At 41.0% G+C, this 15,856-nt stretch overlaps 1 pseudogene; it reads right to left on the bottom strand.

Moving 5' to 3' along the window:
* LOC149254803 (chaperonin 60 subunit beta 2, chloroplastic-like) overlaps nt 1–15,856 on the bottom strand; it is a 77,740-nt pseudogene that overhangs the window by 6,019 nt on the left and 55,865 nt on the right.

Raw genomic sequence — 15,856 nt, forward strand, 5'->3', positions numbered from 1 at the left:
TATGTTTACGCGAAGATAACTAACTGTTATAAGAAGATAAGTAAGATCCGCAGTGTGACTTGGGGAACTAGCGCAGATCGCTGCTTTAGCAGCGCGAAGCTCCTCAGCCCCTGGTTAGGGCTGCGCGAAGTTGAGTATAACAGGGCGCGAAGGCCTCACAGGTCAGGAAAGTGTGCGAAGTGACCTGCACGAAGGTATTCACAGTTGGACTAAATCAACCCCTTAGACATCTCAAGGGTGTGGAAACTTGGTTCTAGCATCCCCCCATACTGCTTCGGGTGAGACCTCAGTCTGCGCTCCACGGGCTGTTGCTGAAAGGGCCAGTAGTACAGGGATTTGTTTGGCTAATTAACTCTGAACCTGGGTCAGGCCCCATCAAGCCAACAAATGGTTTCGTTGCTGGGACTAGAATCTACATAGAGATGTCTGATGTCGTATCATTGGAATCCAACTAAGAAAGAAATTGAAGGTTGGTTGGATAGGAGAATTCACGAGTTCACAACGTAGGAGAACAGGAATCCACGACTATCAAAGGAAAAGTGGTTAGACTGCTACCTATACATGGAGATCCACAAAATTTTCTTTGCATATTTCCCTACTGAGTTGTACGAGTGGATCGCGAAGCTAGCAGATAGCCAAGGAAGGTGGAAACTTGACAATCCTATTGTGTGGACCCCAGAGTTGGTATGCAGATTGGAAGTATCGGAGGATAAGATCGTGTGCGCTATTGATCACTGGCTCGATCAGATTATAGGAGGATTCATTACTGAGTTCGCGGTAGATACTTCAGTTAGCTATAGTGAGGCAGAGCGACGCTTTCTCAAAGGACCACGAGGTAAGTACGTAAAGTCTCTGAATACTTGGATTAAAATGTTATTGTGTGAAAAGAGGGTTATGCAATTACCTTGATGTTCAGAGCTATGCGAAGTGGAAAAACCTACAGAAACGAAGGAAGTAAGGGACCCGAGAATAGCCCCTTGATTTCACCTCCGCGAGGGGACGAGGAAGAGCTCGCAAAGGTCTCACTGAGGAGTGCGATCAATTTGATAAGGCAAAGGATTTCATGCATACCACCCCCACCCACACCACCACCAACTTCACTGCCTTCACCCCCATCTTCGCCCATACCACCTCCGCCACCACCACGAGTCAATATGGAAAGCGCGATAAAGTTGCCGGTGTTCAAGGGAGTAGGAAATGAAGATCCAGACTAGTTTTGGTTCGTGATAAGGGCTATATGGGAAGCACAGGGAGTCACAGATGATAATATAAGTAAAGCAACGCTAGTTAGCGCCCTGCAGGACTGCGTGTTGACCTGGTATATTAAGCATTCTAATGACAATTTGAATGTAGGGATCATGAATATCCAAATTGCGTTGAACAAAGAATTTAGCAGGCCAAAGTCAGAGGTGTAGTCGATCATTGGGTTCAAAGAGATCACAATGCTATCAGGCGAGACCCCTTGGGAATTGGATCAAAGACTAAAATGCACGATTCATGAAGCTAATATGACTTTGATGGATGAACAACACCGTGAATGGTTTGTAGCATCGCTAATGTCACATTTGAGGAATGCGCTGTCATAACAGAGGTTAACAACTTAAGCAGAGGCCTTGGAGATCACGATGAGCTTGCATGAGAACCCGATACAGGATCCTAACTTGGGAGTTCAGCAGATCCACGTGCAATTGAAAAAATTATGCCTTGAGATGTAGAGTCTGAAACAGGAGAGGACAACTCGGCCAGAAGTGCACAAAGAGGTATGGTGTGTTAAATGTAAGGGTCAGGGTCACGACAAGGACCACTACCTAGTGTTCGTGAATTACCTCACGGGAGGAGGACTGATTTCGTTAAGACCAGAGGCACAAGAAGGACCTAGCGTGGCGCTTGCTTTGTGGTGCGAAATTTGTCAAATAGGAGGAAAGCAAGCTACGGACAACTGCCATTTGTTACAAAAGTACACACAGAATTCACAACAATTGTTCTGTAACTTTTGTAGATCAGTTGGACACAATGAGTGCACCTGCAGAAGTTATGAGTTGATGATGGATAGGACTCCCACCTATAGATTTCAGGTCAAAACACGACCCCTTGACCAGTATGCAGGAGTGGCACGAACCAGATTTCAGGGGCGTGGATGAGGCCGAGGTGGAGGAGGACTTGGGAGAGGTTGCAGACAGCTGATATGTTACAATTGCGGGGGGCCAGGACATTATGCCCATGATTGTACGAATCAAACGCGTCCATCATGTCTGTATTGTACCTTGTTTGATCATGAGAGGGAGGCTTGTCCCACATTGATAGCTAGGTTGCCCGACAAGGGTCCACTACAAGAAAAAAGGTCATTGGTGAGGGTCCTGCCTATGACAAACCTTTAAGGTCCGCCACCAGTGTCGCATATGGTGACGGTCTTTAAAAAAGCATTGTTGTAAGTGTATATAGTGATGGCCCTTTAAGGTTTGTCACCAAAGACATTTTCAATGACACTTTTGGTGAGGGTCGTTAAAGGCCCATCACTAATTCTCTCTTTGGTGACACTTTTGGTGAGGGTCGTTAAGGGCCCACCACTAATTTTCTCTTTGATGGCACTTCTGGTGACGATCTTTTATTGACTGTCACCAATGATATTTTTAGTTACTTTTGGTGACTGTCAATAAATGTTTGTCATCATTGATCATTCCAATGAGTTTTTGATGACGCTTCATGTCTGTGACGGACCTTTAAGGTTCGTCACCAATGTCGCATATGGTGACAGTCTTTAAAAAATCGTTGTTGTAAGTGTATATAGTGATGGTCCTTTAAGGTTTGTCACCAAAGCCATTTTCAATGACACTTGTGGTGAGGGTCGTTAAAGGCCCGTCACTAATTATCTCTTTGGTGACACTTTTGGTGAGGGTCGTTAAAGGCCCATCACCAATTCTCTCATTAGTGACACTTCTAGTGACGATATTTTATTGACCCTCACCAATGCTCTTTTTGGTTACTTTTGGTGACGGTCAAAAAATGTTCGTCATCATTGATCATTCCAATGAGTTTTTGATGACGCTATGTACCTATTACTATATTTTTTGTCAAAAGATAATGATTAAATACCATTGTTGTGGAATCTTTTTCATTATGTGTCCAAGGTCATAGTGGTTATAATAGTCAGTCAATTTGTTAAGAAGTAATTAGTGTGTATCATTTCCCTCAAGTCATAAGAATATAGTTTTCCTACGAGTCAACACATGATTCATCTCTATTAGGTTTATTATCTAGCAAATTTCCTTTAAATAAAGTTCCACTAGTGTGTGTAGGAACTATATTATTTAATACATAATCAAGCTCTGTCAATTCTATTAATGAGAGAGACCTATCACTCCTCAACACTCATGGCACACCTTAACATGCTTTGGAACAGTACACTAACATTCCTTGGCACCTCCCATGTCTTGGAACATCTTTGTACCTGGAACATCTTTGTACCTAGAACATCTTGCCATGAGTAGGATGCCCAAGCACATGTTGGCATGCCCTAGCATAGCATAGAACTCCCCTATCATGTGTTGGCATGACTTGTAGTCCCTAGCATGCCTTGGAACACCTTGGCATAATATTCCATTGACAAACATTAGCACTTGGCATGTATTGGAACATATTATTAGTTTGCCTAGCATGCCCCTTTTGAAAAAGATAAAGTCCTGACTTATTAACCCTCTTATGTGTTCATTTCCTTGCATTTTAGCTTAGTTATTCCTTTTGTTTCCTTGAAACTCCTTGACGCATATTGGCATACTTTGGCACCATGCACATCCTAGCATGTCTTAGCACCTGCCATGCCTTGGCACTATTTGGCACATGTTAGCACACCCCAGAACTACCTAGCACACTCTAGCACTTCTTAACATTCCCTGATATTCCCTAGCATGCCTTACCCGTGCTTAGCATACCTTGTCACTCCCTCCTTGGCATGACAACTAACACTCATTAACACCCTAACACACCCTCATATTCATTCACTTCCATGAATTTTGACCTAGTGCTCCCTTGTGTTGTCCTAGTACTCCCTAACACTCCTCAGCATGCATTGGCACTCTCTAGCACACCTTAGCACTCTTTGATATGCTCTGCCATTTCATAGCACACATCACACTCCCTGATGCACATTGGCACTTGGCACGTGTTGGCACTTGGAAAGTCTTAGCATGTTTGGCATGAGTTGAGATGACTTGGTATGCTTTGGCATCGTTTAATATTAAATTTATTTGAGATCAATTATTGGAAACTAGATGAGAAGAAACAGAGGAAGATTTGGCACTTAGAATGCATTGACACTTGGCACTTGGCACCTAGTATTGGTCTGCCTAGCATGCCCCTCATGGAAAAGGTAAATTGATGACTTATTAACCCTATTATGTGCTCATTTCCTTGTAGTTTAACTTGTTCCTCCCTTTTGTTGCCTTGAAAGTCCCTGGCATGCATTGTCACACCCTTGTACATCTTGGCATTCCTTAGCGCTTGGCACATCTTAGCTTGTTTGACATGTCCTTGTACTATCTGGCACATGTTAGCATGCCCTAACATTCCCTAACACACCTTGGTAGTCATGACCTCACAACTAGCATTACATTTTTCCATGACTTGGGAACCTTACATTCACTAGAACACCTTGGCACTCCCTAGTTTTCATGCCCTCTATTATCCTCCACAATGTCCCAAGCTAATGAGGAGATCGACGGAGGTAACCATAGACCAAGATTTTAGTTTGGTAGCTAGCCCTACCAAACTAGAGAGGGCTCTCTCTATGAAATCACAACCAAGAGATGACTGGAATGTAAAGGATTTTAGTCTAGATAGCTAGGCTTAGGTGGGTTTTGGAAAATTTAGGCTCATCATGTTTGCACTGACATGGTTTGGTGCTGGCTTGGTGAAGTGGTTATATGTGTTTTCAAGGCTGCCTCAATGAAGGTGTCCCATGTCATGTTATTCTCTTTCAACTGATGGAGTACTATAACCTTTATCAGGCTATGGTGAAAGAGGTTGGGATAATGCACTTTTCCTTTCAATTGCACCCTTTTAGACATTTTGGTTAGGCTCCTATACAAGTAACTAGACAAATTTAGAGACTTGGTAGCTGTAAAGTGCATGAGTAGTCTTATGTGGTATTCATATAGCCTAAAAAATATGCCCTCACATGTGAAGAACTTCATGAAAGCCTTCATTAATGGCGCATATCTCTCCAACGAGTATCTGAATGGGAAAATATGTGAGTGAGCTCATTTGTATTGTGATTTCAAGTAGGGTTTGTACTCTTCTAAGTCTAGGTTCATGCCTTTGAACCTGTTTTCACCATGGTTTGGTATTCCTGTAGCTTGAGAGATGGCATCCACTGAAAACATGAAATCAATCCCTGCAATGGTGATCTTGTCTTCCTTCAAGGTGAGGGCAAATATACCTGTGAGATGCTCATGGTAACCTACTTCCTGCACTCTTTGAAAAAACCCTAAACAATTGACATCTTCAAAGCATTTCATGACAAATGGGGAGGAGGTGATTTCATTGCAATTAGAGGGCTCAAGCCTCAATATCTTTCCCCCCTCAATAAATTTAGACCAAAAGAATTGATGCTATTATAGCTAGGTTCCTTTGGGCTAGGCCTAAATCCACAAATAAGATACTTAGCTAGCATAGCATAGCACTCCCCTATCATGTGTTGGCATGCCCTGTAGTCCCTAGCATGCCCTCAAACACCTTGGCATAATATTGCATTGACAAACATTATCACTTGGCACACATTGGCACTTGGCATGTATTGGAACATATTATTAGTGTGCCTAGCATGCCCATTTTGAAAAAGATAAAGTCTCGACTTATTAACCCTCTTATGTGTTCATTTCCTTGCATTTTAGCTTGGTTATTCCTTTTGTTGCCTTGAAAATCCTTGACGCATATTGGCATACTCTGGCACCCTGCACATCCTAGCATGTCTTAGCACCTGGCATGCCTTGGCACTATTTCACACATGTTAGCACACCCCGGAACTACCTAGCACACTCTAGCACTTCTTGACATTCCCTAATATTCCCTGGCATGCCTTACCCGTGCTTAGCATACCTTGTCACTCCCTCCTTGGCATGACAGCTAGCACTCATTGACACTCCCCGACACACCCTCATATTCATTCACTTCCATGAATTTTGACCTAGTGCTCCCTTGTGTTGTCCTAGTACTCCCTAACACTCCTCAGCATGCATTGGCACTCTCTAGCACACCTTAACACTCTTCAATATGATTTTCCACTTCATATCATGCATCACACTCCCTGACGCACATTGGCACTTGGAAAGTCTTAGCATGTTTGGCATGTGTTGAGATGACTTGGTATGCTCTGGCATGGTTTAATATTAAATTTATTTGAGATCAATTATTGGAAACTAGATGAGAAGAAATGAAGGAAGATTTGGCACTTAGAATATTGCATTGACACTTGGCACTTGGCACCTATTGGCACCTAGTGTTGGTGCCAATACCCATTTTGCACACCCTAGCACCTGGCACATCTTGGACGCATGCCGCCCTGACACTCTAGCATGACTTAGCGTTGCCTATCATACCATGTCACTCCCTCCTTAACACACCTGGAACTCGCTGACACTCCCTATCACACACTCTTATTCATTCATTTCCATGCATTTTTACCTAGTGCTCCCTTGTGTTTCCCTGGTACTCCCTAACACTCCTTAGCACACATTGGCACACCTTGGCACTTGACACATCTTGGTATGCTTACCTAGCATTCTATCATGCCTTGGAACTACCTATCATACCTTGTCACTCCCTCCTTAGCACACCTGGAACTCACTGACACTTCATTTCCATGCATTTGAAATTAGTGCTCCCTTGTGTTTCCCTGGCACTTCATCCTCACACTCCCTAGCATGCGTTCACGCCACACCCTGGCACATGACACATCTTGGCATGCCTATAATACCTTGGAACTATCTAGCATGTGCTAGTACTTCCTGACATTCCCCGACACACCTTCGTACTCCCTAACTTTCATTCCCTCGTAGATAGCCTTACTTTTTTTGCAACTTGGGAACCCAACCAAGTCATTGGGAAAACAAATGTTGTGCCCAACCCAAAGTCTCCCTTTGTCTGAAACTGCTTTGTCCAACCCCTTATTATAACCATAGGATTGCCTCCTACAAGTATTATTCTGACCTTCTCCTAACACACTTTATCCTTGAGACACTTGGAATCAATTGACACTCCTTGGCACACGCTCTTATTCGTCCATTTCCATGCATTTTGACCTAGTTCTCCCTTATGATGTTTTGGCACTCCCTAATGCTCCTCAACATGCATTGAAATTGTCTGGCATGTGTTAGCATGCCTTTTCATTCCTTGGCACACCCCGAAACTCCTTAATTATCATGCCCTCACAACTACCCTTACTTTTTTTGGGACTTGGGAACCCAACCAAGTCTTGCCTCAACTACAACAACCTGACCAAGTTACGGTTACTACAACTAGATTGTGCCTTGTTCACCTAAGAACTGAATATAACTCATCTTAGGCTACTCATGTCCAATTTCAACTTATCTCACTTAACAAGTTACAAGTTACCAAGTCAAGGCTCACATCTAACCATGGCCATAAAACAACTAAGCAACATAGTTTACATCTTGACATGCCATAACACCTGCCACATCTAACAATCCCTTGGAAACATAGTTTACATCTTCTTGACTTGGGAGTTATTCTTTTGTAAATGTGACCCTTGACTATGCCATGAAAACCCTCCAAAACATTCTTAAATGATGGGAACTCCTCTTCATGTGTGAAGCCAGTGAAATATTTGATTTGTGCCTTAGGGAATGTAAAAGATACCCTTAATAGAAAACATGCATACAAATTTGTAGCCAAGTGCCCTAAATGTGAGATGTTTCTACTTGTGCAATTGTGCTTCCAAATATGTGAACTCAACAACAAAACATGCCTTAAAATACATAATGTCTCTCAACATGTGAAAGAAAAAGTAACCCTTACCCTAATCTTCCTCCGTTGGCAATTTGGGCCTTTTTTCACAAGGTATCTTCTCTTCTTTGGAAAGAGGACATAAACAAGCTTTTAGATGTTTCTAAATGGAGTACTCTTCACCTATGTCCTCCTTTACGCCACGTGATACAAATGCCAATTTTCATATTCTTGACTATGGCGTTATTCTTTTATACATGTGACCCTTGACTATGCCATGAAATTCTCCAAAATATTCTTAAAGGATAGGAGAACCTCTTCATTCATGAAGCTAGGGGAATGTGACAAGTCATCCAAAATTCCTCCAAATATGTAATTTGTGCCTTAGGAAATGTTAAAGGTACCCTCAATGGAAAAACACACAAAGATTTGTGGCAAAGTGCCCTAAATGTGATATGTTACCACTTGTGCAATTGTGCCTCCTTTTGATGCTCAAATTGGCACCCTCATTGTGCAAGACTCACAAGGTGTCACTTTGGGTCAACTCAAGGTTGTTGGCATTGTCACCTTATCAACGAATCCTCTCACTTTGGATTACTTATGGAATCTTGGGGGAATCCAAAAGCACAAATTTATGGGGTCTTTTGTGTGACAAGATCAGTAACACTAAAAACCATCTTTACATTGGATGGATAAACATCTTGATGATCCCTATCCTATTGAACACAACTTTTGTATTCATTATTGCTTTAATTGCAACCCCTCCAGTAGATATTGATGGTGTTCATGAGCCTATTTCTGGTTCTCTCCTTTATGGAAACAATATTATCTCCAACACCATTATTCGATGAATGGATACACAATAGGGACCCTATGAGCCAATCATTCATGTTGTCGATGTAGTGCCAACACGACACAAACATTCAATGGTCTATCACAGCCAAACACACTATGTTGGGTTTCAAAGATACCCAACCTATGACAACAAGCTACATTATATTAACAAAGCCTGTAAGCAGTGGAAGAATTATATTTTACCAAAGGAAATGACCATCCACACCAATTGTAAGCCTTTGCCTACTCTAGATAATCCTCGGGAGTTAGTGCCCTGGATTTTATGTCATGTTTTCCCTCAATCGATCATGGTAACAAATGTGTTTTGTTGTTTTTGATTGCTTCCTTAGGATGGGATTTTTGGCACCTTGTAAGAAGATCGTCACAACAAAATCCACTCATAAGTTCTTCTTCGAGCATATTTTGGTTCACTTTGGGTTTCCAAATGCCATATTTCTTGATAGGTATAATAGGTTCCTTAGTATTTTTAGGTTTAACCTTTGGTCCATGATGGACATCAAGCTTAACCAAATCCACTACCTTCCATCCCTAGATTGATAAATAGAAAGTAGTAGTCAATAGGATTAATATATATGTCTTTAGAGTATACAATTCCGAGCATCCACATACACGTGTTGGAATCCTTCCATATTTTCAACATAAATTTGACATAACTCTTCATATTTCTATTGCCATAAGCCTTTTTAGGTGTGCTTGGGGTCCCAACAATTGGCACAAATTGATGTAGCTACATTCATGGTATAGCACATGAAGGTACCTCCTATACTTGGAACAAGATGAGTAAAGAAACCAATTTTGAGGAACGTATCCGACAAATTCAACAATGAATTCATGATATTTTGTAGAAATTTGCCAACTCCAAGTACAAGTAGATACACAATCCATTGGGTTTGACATAAGTTTTAGGTTGGTGATGAGTTATGGTTGGACTTGCATAAAGGGAAATTGACAAACTCCTATAAGAAGCTCATACCACTTTGACACGAGCCTTACACTATCACTAAGGCTATGGGTGATAATTCTTTTGAGGATAGCCATAGGATGATTTATATTACTTCAAAAGTAGGTATATGTTAAAATGATTTATGCTTGATGGGGTGTAGGTCTAGAAAAAGTTCCTTTAAAAAAATAAAAGAAATGATCACACCATTACCGACATAAATTATTGTGATATTCTACTTGACAATAGATAACTACACAAGAGATTTTAAAATTTGACATTTTTAAAATTTATTTTATATCAAAGCATATGGATCATTATGACTAAATTTTTTAAATATTACACCACTCTAATATTATTTCTCTTATGACTAAATTTTTTAAATATTATCACTCTAATATTATTTCTCCTATGACTAAATTTTTTAAATATTATCACTCTAATATTATTTCTCTTACCCATAAGTGGATAGAGTAGATTTTTGGTTGTTGCAGTGCATCCCAGTAGCATGAAAGAATAAACAGAATGCAGCAACAAAAGCTGTAGAATCCCCAAGGGATCCATTCAAAAAATAAGAATGTCATCAACAAATAAGAGATGGGTGAGAATACAACTGTTTGTGATCTTGATGCCCTTCTGTCTACCCTGCAATCAGTCCGCCGTGATGAGTCAGCTCATGCCTTCCATGATCAATAGGAAGAGTGGGGGGAGAGTGGACATCCTTGTCTCAATCCTCATTCTACATGAAAGAAAGAGGATGCAGATCCATTGATCAAAACTCTATAAGATACATTGTTTAGTGGGAGATCTACGGGATCGATTTTGGTGGTGAAAGAAGATGGCGAGCGGTGGAAAGATAGAGATCGATAAATTTAATGGTCATAGTTTTGAGTTATGGAAACTCAAGATGGAGGGTCTATTGGTGGATAAAGATCAGTGGATCGCTGTAGATCCAGGTACTAAACCAATGGGAGTGTTCGATGAAGAGTGTAAGAAGTTGGATCGGAAGGAAAAGAGCACAATATGATTGTGTGTCTCAGATTCATTATTGCTGAATGTATCAGGGGAAGCTACGACGAAGGCTTTGTGGGACAAGTTTGGGAATTTGTACCAATCTAAGTCTCTGGTGAATAAACTATTCCTATGGAAAAAGCTGTATAACCTGAGGATGAAAGATGGAGACTTGATGACAGAGCATCTGAACGCATTTAATACTGTGGTAAGTCAGTTATTATCTGTTGATATTAAAGTTTCAAATGAAGATAAGTGCATTAATTTGTTATGTTCTATACCGGATTCATGGGATAGTCTGATTACTACAATAGGTAGCAATGCAACTGCCTTGCAGTTTGATGAAATAGTCTCATCCTTGTTGATGAAGGAGATGAGACGGAAAAATATGGAGAGCCAGAATGGTGGTGCCTTGTCTGTATGAGGACGATACCAGAACAGAAACAAAAATAAGTCATTGAGTGGGAGATCTAAATCTAGAGGGAGATCTAAATCTCCAGGAAAACCTGTAAAGGTGGCGTGCCGGAAATGCGGAAAGGAAGGGCACTACAAAAGGGACTGTAAATCTAAAGCTCCTCACAAAGGAAAGGGATCCGATGATGCTTCTTCTATAAAGGTGAAAACCACCTTAGATGAAGGTGGTGATGTTTACTTGGCTTCTTCAAGTACACATGTAGATCACGAGGCATGGTTGATTGACTCAGGTGCATCCTTTCACTTCACTCCCCATAGAGAGTGGTTCTGCGAGTATGATAAATACGATGGTAGTGATGTCTTCTTACGGGATGATAGGAAGGATAGAATCATTGGTTGTGGAAAAGTAAAGCTGAAGTTGCAAGGTGGAAGGGTTAGAACACTTCCGGGTGTTCTACATATTCCTGCATTAGTCAGAAATCTGATTTCTGTAAGCAAGTTGGAAGATGCGGTGTAAAAACAGTGTTCGAGAAGGATACCTGCAAGATGGTTCAAGGAGCACTGGTATTGATGTGGGGAGTTCGTACTTGAACTCTGTACAAGATGTAAGGTAACACTGTTGTTGATGGGTGCAATAGTTCTGTGGATCCTGAAAGTGGAACATAAAATCTAATGGTCTCTGGAGAGAAGGCCATGCTGTGGCATCAAAGGCTTGGACATATTGGAGAGAAGGGCCTTTGAATACTTCATGGTAAAGGTATGGTAGAAGGTATGAGTAATAGCTCTCTGGATTTTGATTTCTGTGAAAATTGTGTATATGGGAAGCAGAATTGGGTGATTTTCCCCTCTGGTGGTAAGAGGGCGAAACATATATTAGAGCTTGTGCACAATGATGTGTTTGGACCTGTGAAGGTTCCATCACTGGGTAAGTATGTGTACTATGTATCATTTATAGATGACTTCTCAAGGAATACATGGATATATTTCCTTAAGAAGAAATATGAAGTCTTTGACAGGTTTAAAGAATTTAAGGCTCTGGTGGAAAACCAAACAGAGAAGAAGATAAAGGTGCTGAGGGCAGATAACAGTGGAGAGTTTTGCAGTAAGGAATTTGAATAATTCTATAAGAAGTGTGGTATAGAACGGCAGAAGACTACTCCATATACACCTAAGCAAAATGGAGTTGCAGAAAGAATGAACAAGACGTTGATGGAAAGGGCAAGAAGCATGCTCAGTGGTGTTGGGTGGTAAGAAACCCTCTCTTTCACATCTGAGGGTATTTGGATGTGATGCATATGTACATGTTCCAAAGGAGAAACAAACCAAGTTGGATAGTAAATCTGAAAAGTGCATCTTTATTGGGTATAAGAATGGTTTAAAGGGTTATAATCTTTGGAACCCAGCAACAAGGAAGGTTGTGTACAACCGAGATGTGGTGTTCAGAGAGGTGAAAGATGTTATTAAACATGACGTCCAACCAAAGGAACCTGAGAAGGTAGAGTTTGAGCTAAAGGAGGAAGAATAAAACTCTATAGCAGAGGAGGAATCAAAAGATGAAGAGCCACAAACTCTGGGTGTCAGAAGATTAGTTCGAGAAAGAAGGCAGCTAGAAAGGTATAGTCCATATTCTTTCTGTTCAAATTTTACTTTATCTATTACTGATGATGATCCCAGTACTGTGAAGGAAGCAGTAGATTCAGAGGATGAAAAACTCTAGAAAGATTCCATGGTTGATGAAATGACATATTTGCACAAAAATGAGGCTTGGGATCTGGTGGAGTTGCCGGCTAGAAGGAAACCCATTGGCAGCAAATGGGTGTTGAAGAAGAAGACAAATGCAGAAGGAAAGGTGGAGAAATACAAAACTCGGTTGGTAGCAAAAGGTTATTCCCAGGTGCTGAGAATTGATTTTGGTGATATTTTTTCTCCTGTTGCCAAGGTAACTTCTATTAGATTACTTTTATTTGTTGCTGCTGCTTTTGATTTTTAGGTAGAACAGATGGATGTGAAGACATCATTTCTTCACGGGGATCTGGAAGAGGAGATCTACATGAAGCAACTTGAAGGCTTTGCAGTGAAGGGTAAGAAAGAACTGGTATGCAAGTTAAAGAAGTCTTTGTATGGGTTAAAACAATCACCAAGGATGTGGTATCAGAAATTTGATACATTTATACGGGGACTTGGCTTCACTAGAAGCAAAGCAAATCACTGTGTGTATTTTAAATTAATTGGTGACCATGTTATTTATCTGGTCTTGTATGTGGATGATATGTTTTTGGTTGGAAATGACAAAGAAATTATCTAGGATTTGAAGACCCAATTGTCCTCCAAATTCGACATGAAAGATATTGGTGCTACAAACTGTATTTTAGGCATGGAAATTAAAAGAGATCGGGCAAAGAGGAAGTTCTGGTTAAACCATAGGACGTATGTCGAGAAAATATTGTAGAGGTTTAATATGCAAGATAGTAAACCGTTGAAGGTTCCTATTCTTGTAGGTGTAAAGCTATTTGCTGAACAGTGTCCCAAGACACAAGAAGAGGAAGAGGATATGTCCTGTGTTCCATATGCAAGTGCCGTCGGTAGCCTGATGTATGCAATGGTCTGTACTAGACCATACATTACACATGCAGTGGGAGTATTGAGTAGGCTTATGTCAAAACCAGGGAAGGAGCATTAGACAGTAGTGAAGCGGGTTTTCAGGTATTTGCATGGCACTAGTGATTATGGTTTGTGCTACCAAGGAAGACTAGGATTCGATAGAGTTTTGGATATCTATGGCTTTGTTGATGCAGACTGGGCTGGAGATTTGGATCAGAGAAGATGTACAAGTGGGTATGTGTTTAACCTATTTGGAGGTGCAGTCAGTTGGATGAGTAAGAAACAATCTGCAATGGCACTATCAACTACAAAGGCATAATACATGGCAGCCACTCATGCAAGCAACGAAGCAGTTTGGTTGCAGAGATTGTGTTCAAGTATTGGGTTAATACAGGGAGCTATAAGGATAGACTGTGACAGGAAAAGTGCAATTTTCTTGGCAAAGAACCCTGCTTATCATTCAAAGACAAAGCACATTGATGTTTAGTATCGCTTTGTAAGGGATATGATAGAGGACAAAAGGTGTTGCTGGTAAAGGTGGACACTTTGAAGAATACTACAGATGCATTGAAAAAATCTATGAGATCTAAGAAGTTCTCCTGGTGTAGAGAAACAATGGGCGTTTCAAGGCTAGAAAAATGACTAAGCTCTCTTGTGGCCCCCTGAGGAAAGAAAACAACAAGTGGGAGAATGTTGGGTTGTTTTATATTCATTCCATGACTAACTTACATAGTTAATCAGGGGGTTAGAGGGGGGGCGGAGCCCCCCTTTGTTGTGCCGATTGTGCAGCCGGGTGGGGGGGGGGGGGGGGGGGGGGCGGGTAGCCCCCCTCTACGGGGTCTGGGGCAACGCCCTGGGGATTTTTTTTTTGGACCCTATATTAGGTTGGGCAAACCTACCTATGGTTTTCGGTCCATGGTATTGGATGCTTCGGCATGTATAAATATGTATTGTAACATTGAAAAGAATATAATGAAAAATCAAGTTGGTAGTCCCGGTTTTGGGATCCAGGGGAAAATATCTGTGTATATGTGTTTTATGTGTTATGCTCTCGGATTGTTTATTTTCTGTGTTTTAGAATTCATATGCAGGTAATTTCTGTACGGGGTTCAAACCTACAGCTTTTTCCAAATCAATTTTAAGTATCATCCCTTTAAGGTTCTTTGATTTGATAGAGTGAAGTGCTTCTTGTGTGGTGCCCACTGCTTCATGAATTTGTCGATGGTCAAGGAATGCAAATTGCTGTGAGGATATATGCTCAGATAGGATGGGTTTGAGCCGATTTGCAATGATCTTGTATATACAATTACACATGGATATGGGTCTATAATCATCAAAACTCTGTGGGTCATCCGACTTGGGAATGAGAGCGATAAATGTTGAATTGAAGGCATCATACATTCGCCCAATAGTCTGACATTCTTCGATGACCTGTAATAACTCATGTCCAATTATATCAAAGAATGCAATATAAAATTCAATTGACCAACCATCCAGTCCAAGAATTTTATCCTTCTTAAACCACTTAATAGTAGCCTCTACCTCCCCCATGGTTACAGGATTAAGTAGATCTTCACCGACATCCTGATCGACATATCTGGGGAATAGTCCAGCTACCCTGATAATATCAGCAAGGTTTGCATCAGGGGGAGCTCTGAATAAACATCCAAAGTGAGACATACCAAGGTTGGCCAATTTGTGAAAGGTATTTGCTTGTGTGCCATGCTCATCCTTGAGATGCCAGATGGTGTTGATGACCCTACGCCCATTTGCAACACGATGATAGAACTTTGTATTCTCGTCTCCCTCCTTTAACCAGATGGCCCTACTTCTGAGTCACCAGGTTTCTGCCCTGTCTTTCAGGATCTGATTTTGCTTGATCTCAAGCTGGATCAAATGCTCTTTAGCATCAACACATGTGAATCCACGACTCTCAAGTCCATTCAATTGTTCAATCTCCAGTTCAGTGTCTCTTAGTATCATCACATCTTTGATCCTTTTATTCTTTTCCCATTTAATCGATTTATGTGTTATGATTTCCATTTTGTTTGCAAAATTCTCAGAGAAACTTAAACC

Source organism: Pinus tabuliformis, chromosome 7 (genome assembly GCF_031772625.1).
Source record: "Pinus tabuliformis cultivar Carrire ecotype Pingquan chromosome 7, CPIR1, whole genome shotgun sequence".
Lineage (NCBI taxonomy): Eukaryota > Viridiplantae > Streptophyta > Pinopsida > Pinales > Pinaceae > Pinus > Pinus tabuliformis.